We start from the raw sequence: 8258 nt of genomic DNA on the forward strand, positions 1-8258 counted from the left end.
CTGCAAGGGCACAGTCTGGCATGCGCGTCTGGCAGCACAGAAGTCACGGTTCGCACCACAGAGGTCACGTCGGGCGACGTGACCTCTGTGGTGCAAGCCGAAGAAAAAGAAACAAGCCGACGTTTGAAAGCACGGTCCAGCTTGTAGGTGAGAGAATATGGCGAGAGAGAAGAGGGAAGAGAGAGAAGAGAGAGAGAGAAGAAGAGAGAGCGAGAGAGCAGAGAGAGAGAGGAGAGATGAGAGAAAGAGAGAGCAGAGAGAGGAGAGAGAGAGGAGAGAGAGAGAGAGAGAGAGAGAGAGAGAGAAGAGAGAGAGAGAGAAGAGAAGAGAGCGAGAGAGAGAGAGAGAGGGAGAGAGGAAGAGAGAGTGATCGAGAGAGAGAGAAGTAGAGAGAGAGAAATAGACCTTGGGTGTGCCACTGGCGATGGTCAGAGGCTGGCTATTCCGTTCAGACCGTCCTTCGCTGCTTAATTCCGAGACCGGAGAAGGACTGTGGGAGCGGAAGAGAGCTAGACGTGGCAGTGGCTTGGGACAATAATCAAGGCTCACAATCTTGTACCCATCCGCCCGCCCTCGCGCTGTCGGGCTCACAGGCGCGCAGGCAAGTAGGCAGGCAGCACCGCACAGCAAATTTGCTCCCAATGAGCCGGACGCCCGGAAGCCGCAGCACTGTTGCCGAGTTTTAAAGCCGCAGCACTTTTGCCGAGTTTTAAAGCCGCAGCACTTTTGTCGAGTTTTAAAGCCGCAGCACTTTTGTCGAGTTTTAAAGCCGCAGCACTTTTGCCGAGTTTTAAAGCCGCAGCACTTTTGCCGAGTTTTAAAGCCGCAGCACTTTTGCCGAGTTTTAAAGCCGCAGCACTTTTGCCGAGTTTTAAAGCCGCAGCACTTTTGCCGAGTTTTAAAGCCGCAGCACTTTTGCCGAGTTTTAAAGCCGCAGCACTTTTGCCGAGTTTTAAAGCATCGCACGCTCTCGGCGGGGCGCGCTACGTCGGCGTAGCGCGTCCCGCCGTCCCTCTACATCATTTGGCAGAGGGCGTCAAGTCGCAAATTAAGCTGCGATGGTTAGTAGGCACGATGCTCATAGTCAGATCAGACTGGAGCTTCGCTTAGAAATCCACAAACTCACGCTTCATGAATGAGCTGGATTCATATAGATTGCTCCAACCACTGCTGACTGCCACGTCCACTACCACAATCACTTCGTGTCAACTGCGTGCGGCAAGCCACCCAGCTGACAGTCGTCCTTGGCCGGCGGCCGCCTGATTCGCACGCCTTGACTGATGCCCGTCCGGTCCACAGCGTGGCGATGCCGCCGATCTCAGACTGGGAGGAGCCGACGTCACCTGCCCCGGAGGCCGAGGAGGTGGAGGAGCCGGCGGCCGACCCGCTGACGACCGAGCAGGAAGAGTGCGACTGTGAGCCTTGCTGCTGCGTGGTGGGCGTCACCGTGATGGGCGTGCTGGCGCTGGCCGCCACCATCTCCTACCTGGGGCCGTGGCTGGAGGAGACGACCGCCATCGGCCGCACACCCGGCGCCCTCTTCATGCTGGCCGTGGTGCTGGCCTGCGTGCTGTTCTGCCGGCTGCTGCTGGTGTTGCGCCGGGCGGACGGCGAGACGCCGCCGCAGGAGGTCTCAGTGACGGACTACGCGCAGTGCGGCAGAGCAGGCGACGGCGACCCGCCCACGTACCTGCAGGCGCTGCGGCTGCCGCAGCCGCCGCCGCCGCCCGAGAGTCCACCGCCCTCTTACCAGAAGGTGCACGCGCAGGCCGTGTCGTAGCGCGAGTGGTGCGGCGCTGCAGCCGGCGCACTTCTGGTGAGTGGTGACTGGTGGCGCGTGGTGCCTCAGGCGGCCGTAGGCGGAGCTCTGATGACAAGGGAGCACCAGCGGCTGGATTGGGTGGACGCTGGGCTGTGGTGAACGCGTAATGAGGTGTCGATGGAGAAAGAACGTAAGGAAAGGATTACGAGCTTGTGCGTGGTGCTAACGGTGAGCACGAAGTGTGCGGGCAAAGAGGTGTGCGAACTTAGGCGAATGTGTGCGACCAGCTGGGCGTGGACGTGAGTATCGACACAGTAACGTGTGTAAAGCATGTGGGTGCTCTCTTAAAATCTATTTGAGTGACAAAGCCAACCAGGGCTGCAGAGATTGCACGATTTTGTGAAGTGAAAAGGCAAAGTGGTGTCCCATGGCCTTGTGCTGCGGCGTTCTTAACCGCCGGACTACACGCACACATGCCTGGAAGCTCTCATCTCGAGATGCTGGTCCACGTAATGTTTCCAAGTCAGGCAATGATTTGGGTGATTGCGCACAAGTGCACACTACAAAATACGCATGTAACCTGACTGATAATACTTTTATCTCGCTCCTGTTTTAGTGGTGGAGAAAGTCGCACACAGACGCGAATGAAGCGTGTTCATGACGATGGGAAGTGGCATGCAATATGCTATTTTTAGCGCTAAGATGAGAGCTTAAAGTACTGTCTTTACTCGCGGTATCTCCAACGGCTACACATACATAATGCGATTACTAACTACGTTGGGATATTCGAAGAAAGCTATGTATACATTTACTGTGTATGTATGCTGAGTTGTGATCATTGACTGTGAAACGCGCGATTTTATAGATTGTGGATGTTCCTGATTATAGGATATAACACGCTGCGATGCATGGAGACAAACGTGGCAGTCTTATGCAGTGTCTGTGAGGCTGGGCGCTGCTGCGAGGGTCCTTTGCCCCCTGGTGCCGGGTCAGCGCCTGGTCACGCCACCTAAGCCGTGCCGGGATGAACGCGACCGGTTGCGAGCTTTGTGACCTTGACCCCGATGTGTGGCCGGGCCACACGCGTTCGCTGCCAATACAGAATTCCTGCTGGAGAGGAACGCCTGTGAGGAGGATCAATCGGAGTGAAAGGAAGGGTGCAGCGGTATACATTTACATCTTGGGCTTTGTAAGCATGCAAATGTAGTGCCATGATCCTTATAGCGGAACGGAGAGCTGCGGCGCGGCAGCAATGTGCTTAAATTTTTTGCAAACCATGCAGTGCTCTGTTTTTGGTGCGAACCTGGTGGTCAGCAGCACTTTTTTTGTCGAACAAGCTTAACATGGGATCAATCAAATGTAAAATTTTCGTCCATTCACCTATCTAACAATACATAAAAGTGTCTGCTTACTTCTGAAGATATTACAACCATGGTATGCTGGCGGATACGAGGGCTGGGGAAAGGGTGGGAGCGGTGTGGCGGCTTTCCGGCCATGGTGCCCCAAACACTTAAAAGGGTTCAAAGCTGTCATGTTTTTCCACCTCCCAAAAATTCCCCACCTCTGCGACCAAATAAGACAATTTGCTGGAACTCAGTTCAAGGCTCTCTGCTGGGGGCTTCCAGGGCGTCAAAAAACTGCGAATCACGCTAAAATACTATTATTAATTGCATGTATAGACTGAACCCAGAAGCAGCTTCACTGCGTTAGCTTTGGACGATGCGTCAGGACGCAAGACACTGGATGCTGAAGAGTGTATGGCCCAGTAGCGAAACCGAGAGGATGTTTGCATGAACAATATACAGGACATCAGCTTGGAATGATTACAACCGAGTAGGTTCCCACAGCGGAAATAAGCTTACTTCAAACTATGATATCAAAGATAAGATACATGAGGAGGCAAGACCTAGTGCAAGGTGCCGAGGTGCACAAGAAACGGAACAATCCAAGGTGTGGCGTATTCCGCAACTAGCATTGTGATTGCGAATACGTGAATGAATAAATCAATGAGCAAATACAGAGCTGTGAAGCGTTTGAATGCATGAATGAATAATAATGGAATGACGTGATTGGTGTGTGCGAGGAGTTGGACGGTCCTTACCTACTGGTCTGGAGGCTCGGTATAGCTCCTGTGATGAGGCAAATGGCAAGGTATGCCCCATTCAGACTGTACGGTGCTGATATCTGTGGTAAGGCAAGGCTCTGAAAGTCCGTGTAGAATTCGTTGTTCTGTGCTCGCCAAGCACCAGGAGGCGGCTGCCCTGAAGGCTAGGTAAGTCTCCTATGGTCAGGCAAATGGCAAGTCTGTACGGTCCTGACATCTGTGGTAAGGTAAGACTCCGAAAATCCGTGTAGAATTTGTGCAGACTCGCACCAGGCGGCGGACTACGTGTTCTGTGTACCTCACCACTGTACGTCTGGACACGGCCTGGTGTGGAGATCTTTAACATCCGGTAAGCCGGATGCGTTAGTCGTCTTACGGGAGATATGATCGGCTCATTCGTTATCACTGTACCCAAGGAGAGAGACGTATGCCATGCGTCGGGGGCCACTCCCTTTCGCACAAGTTGGCTAGGGAGTTCCAGTTTTTGTCGTTTTGTTGCGGTTAGGCTCTTCGGTCTCTCTAAGCACATTTTTTTCACGTCAACCTGTAACTTTCCCTCCCGGTTTCCCAACCATGGAACAGCGCGGCAACCGTAAAAAGGATGACACCGACATGGCCTCGAACTCGGCTTCCGACGCTGATGCTGTTCCGGACGTCGACAACGGAAGCTTTACTAGACCCGCGTTGGTGGCCTCCTCAGCTGCTGACCCTATCTCCCCAGACTCACTCCGTTGGATCGAGCGCTCCAGCAACCGTGTCTGGACATCGTCCACGTCCATCCAACGCTCCCGGCAGTGACCCCCGCTCGACCTTGACCGCTCCCGGCAGTGACCTCCGCTCGACCTTGACTGCTCCCGGCAGTGACCTCCGCTCGAACTTGACCGCTCCCGGCACCTACTCCCGATAACCGGGGATCGCCAAGGTTTCTGAGTCCATACTAGACCCACTCGGCTTTAACACGGTCGTGCAACCGAGTGAAGAAAAGTTTCTTTTCGACGGCCAATGCCTTCGGGCCTTGGCAGAAAGTTCCGCCGTCCGAGCATCTCTGGACTATCCACAGTTTATGCCAATGTGAAGTTAAAGCGGCACTCAATGAGCTGCTCGCGTATCATCCAACCCACTACCAGCGCACAGGCCTAAGCCCCGATCCAAACCACTGAGGTTTTTACATTCTTTCAAATTTTAACCCACCATGCACGGAACACAGCAAGAGGTAGGATCTATGCTGTCAAGCTTCGCTTCATGGCCGAGCAGGAAATGCTGACGGCGCTCAGTAAGGGCGGTGTGTGCCGTGTCTGACGGCTGACCACATTCCGCGATGGCCAGCCTGCTGGTTTTGATTCTTGGAGCAGCCCAGCTCCCTGAGCCCTAGCGGCCGGCTATTTCCGCAATGGAGTCCGGGTAGTTATGTCAACTCGCTAAGGTGTTTTGCCTGACAACGGTGTGGTAACGGCAGCAATCGCTGCTAGTTGTGCTAGTTGTCAGAAGCGCAACGAGACCCCGTCTGGTCTGTCTGTGTGCTATTTCCCTCAAAAATTGTCTCGGCTTCAGAAGTGCTGATCACAGCACAGATTCGTGTCGGCGCCCAGTATGACAAGAAGGAAAAGTTTGTTCAGAGACGAAACCAGATGTGCTTTACCAGCAAGCACAGCGCACCGTCAAGCCCAAGATGATCACAACTTTCATTCAAGGGTCGTAAGCAAAGGTAGCGAAAGTCTCATGAGCGATCTGTGCCGCTCAGACTGATTATGGTCCGCAGCTGCCTTCTCTGAAAATTCTCGCCTCGCTTAACTTAGTTTCAATTGCTTGAACACGCAGGCAAACGAGATTCGTGCCTCAACAGCCCCTGGGCGGACGATCGGACGCATAGGCGTCCATGCCCTCTCGTTTTCAGGCTGGTCGTCATTCCAAACTCCCCCTCCCTCCCGGCTACGACTACCGCACGCTTGGCTCAGGCTGTCCGCAGTCTCAGCCCTCCACCCACGAGTGGTCGGCAGCCAGGTCACCCGGTCGGACCACAAGCGGCCCATCCTCCTGGACGACGTCTGCTGCACGAGGACAGCCAGTCCCGTGCGCAAGTGGGAGCGGCAATGGGCCGCCAGCCTGTGCGCCAGTGAGAGCGGCAATGGGCCGCCAGTCCCGTCCGCTACTGAGATGCCAGTCCCGTGGCCAGTAAGAGCGGCAGTGGACCGCCAGTCCCGTCCGCTAGTGAGATGCCAGTCCCGTGGCCAGTAAGAGCGGCAGTGGACCGCCAGTCCCATGTGCCAGTAAGAGCGGCAATGGGCCGCCAGTCCCGTCCGCTAGTGAGATGCCAGTCCCGTGGCCAGTAAGAGCGGCAGTGGGCCGGCAACAGTCGGTATTGTACGACAGATTCCCACCGCATGTTTTGGATAGATCATGGTTGTCAAATACAATTTATTCGCTCCATGGAATTGCCCTGGGCTCTTTTCTAAACAGACTAAAGCAAAACCCGTTTACTGCTCCTCACTCTTACTGTCACTGGGCTGTAAGAGATATGCATGTTACTAAATTATCACTGCCACTTAACACTGCTTATTCGCCGTACCGCTGCTGTGAGGCGGCGAAAGACAGCAACAAGGTGGTTCGGATCGTCGCTCGTGGTAACTTCTATGCCGTTCAGCTTGCTATGCCGTCTGAGGTAATCTGATGACAAAGAACGGCAAGCTGGTGCTGCTCACATTCCTCGTCAATAACGCAGCACTGGACTGAAACTCGTATGCTCGTGATGCGGTAATTGCCAAGCCGTGCGAGTATCAGCCTGAAAATCAACAGACAGAAGTATGCGGCTCAGAGCATCCTTGACTTGTTTGAAATATTTTCGAAACAGGTTCGAAAGCACAAATTTTCTGTACGCAGATGTTATTACCGCCGCTGACCGTCACCCATGGTCACCCGTAGGCGACCGCCGCTGCTCGGCCAATGGAAGATGTGATGCATGGCGTCGGTGCTTTTGCGCCATGAGATTGTGAGTCCGCATGTTCAAGGTCCATCGTACACACACACACATACACACACACACACACACACACACACACACACACACACACACACACACACACACACACACACACACACACACACACACACACACACACACACACACACACACACACACACATATATATATATATATATATATATATATATATATATATATATATATATATATATATATATCTGAACTCATGTCGGAAAACCAAAGGCTGGAGGTCCTTGCTTACACCATACAGGGTGGTGTTTGTTCTGGCCGCTTTGGGCAATGCCTTACAGGCAATGTTCCACATTTGAAGACATTGATGCAAGCATCGGGTGTGATGGAGCAAGCTCACTCATACGATTGGTGTACTTTTGAAGTGGGAAAGACTGCTTTAGACAGTACAATGTTCCGTTCAGTTGGTATGATGTTCAATACGTCATGGTTTGATTACGTCGTCTTACCTCGCACATGATTGATTGAGAGCCATTTGATTTATCTACGTATCTACTACCCATCTATCTACGATTTATTTACGTTTCATCTGAAAATCGCGCCAACGAACGCCAGATATGAACGCCTCGACAACCATAATTGTATTGGGTTTTAATCGCCGCATGATTAATGGGATGGCAGGACTTGAATGCCAAGGTGGTTTTGAAATGCTCTCCCCGATATAACTTTCTCCGTTTTTGCGGTCGTATGGCTCAGAAGCTAGAGGGGATAAGGCCTTTGGAAGGGCAGAATTGTGAACAGCCCCAAAAGGTCTTCAATACGGCTATTACAGTTCAAAACCTTCATATCAATGTGGTGTAAACGATTTGAAAGCATAATGCACTACACAGTGAGACTGGCAGGGCAAAGCTAATAAGAGGAGCGCGACTACAGAGACAAGCTGGCGGCAAAATGAACAAAACAAGCGACCAAGTTTTGCAACAACGCACAGGTGGCGCCGCGCGTTACATGAGTCGCGTCAACATGGCGAGTGGCGCTGCACGCCATACATGGCCACCAAGTAGCGCCACCTATACAAGCGCAGGAAGCCCGCGAGCGCTGCAGGCGGAGAGCCCGAGGGCCCGCAGCTGCATCCGTCCTACCGGCGGCGGCTAGTCTGGTGGTACAGGCCTAAATGGGCCTAACCCAGAGGAGGGTGGGTGGGGGGAGGCGGGGGGGGGGGGGGGGGGGCACCGGCCCTAGAAGGATTGCTCCTACCTTGCTGACAAAAAAGAATCCTAGCGACGCTAGCGCGGCTTGCGACCCCTTCCCCCTGAAGAGCTCGATCCCCAGGGTGAGAAAGACCTCGATGGGGTGCCTGACTGGGGTGAGCTAGCGTGGCTAGGGATCGACTGCCCAAGCAACGATTTCTTGTCTGCTGTAGAGCATAAATCTTGCAACGC

This window comes from Pollicipes pollicipes, unplaced genomic scaffold, assembly GCF_011947565.3.
Source record: "Pollicipes pollicipes isolate AB1234 unplaced genomic scaffold, Ppol_2.1 Scaffold_4219;HRSCAF=4965_pilon_pilon_pilon, whole genome shotgun sequence".
NCBI lineage: Eukaryota > Metazoa > Arthropoda > Thecostraca > Pollicipedomorpha > Pollicipedidae > Pollicipes > Pollicipes pollicipes.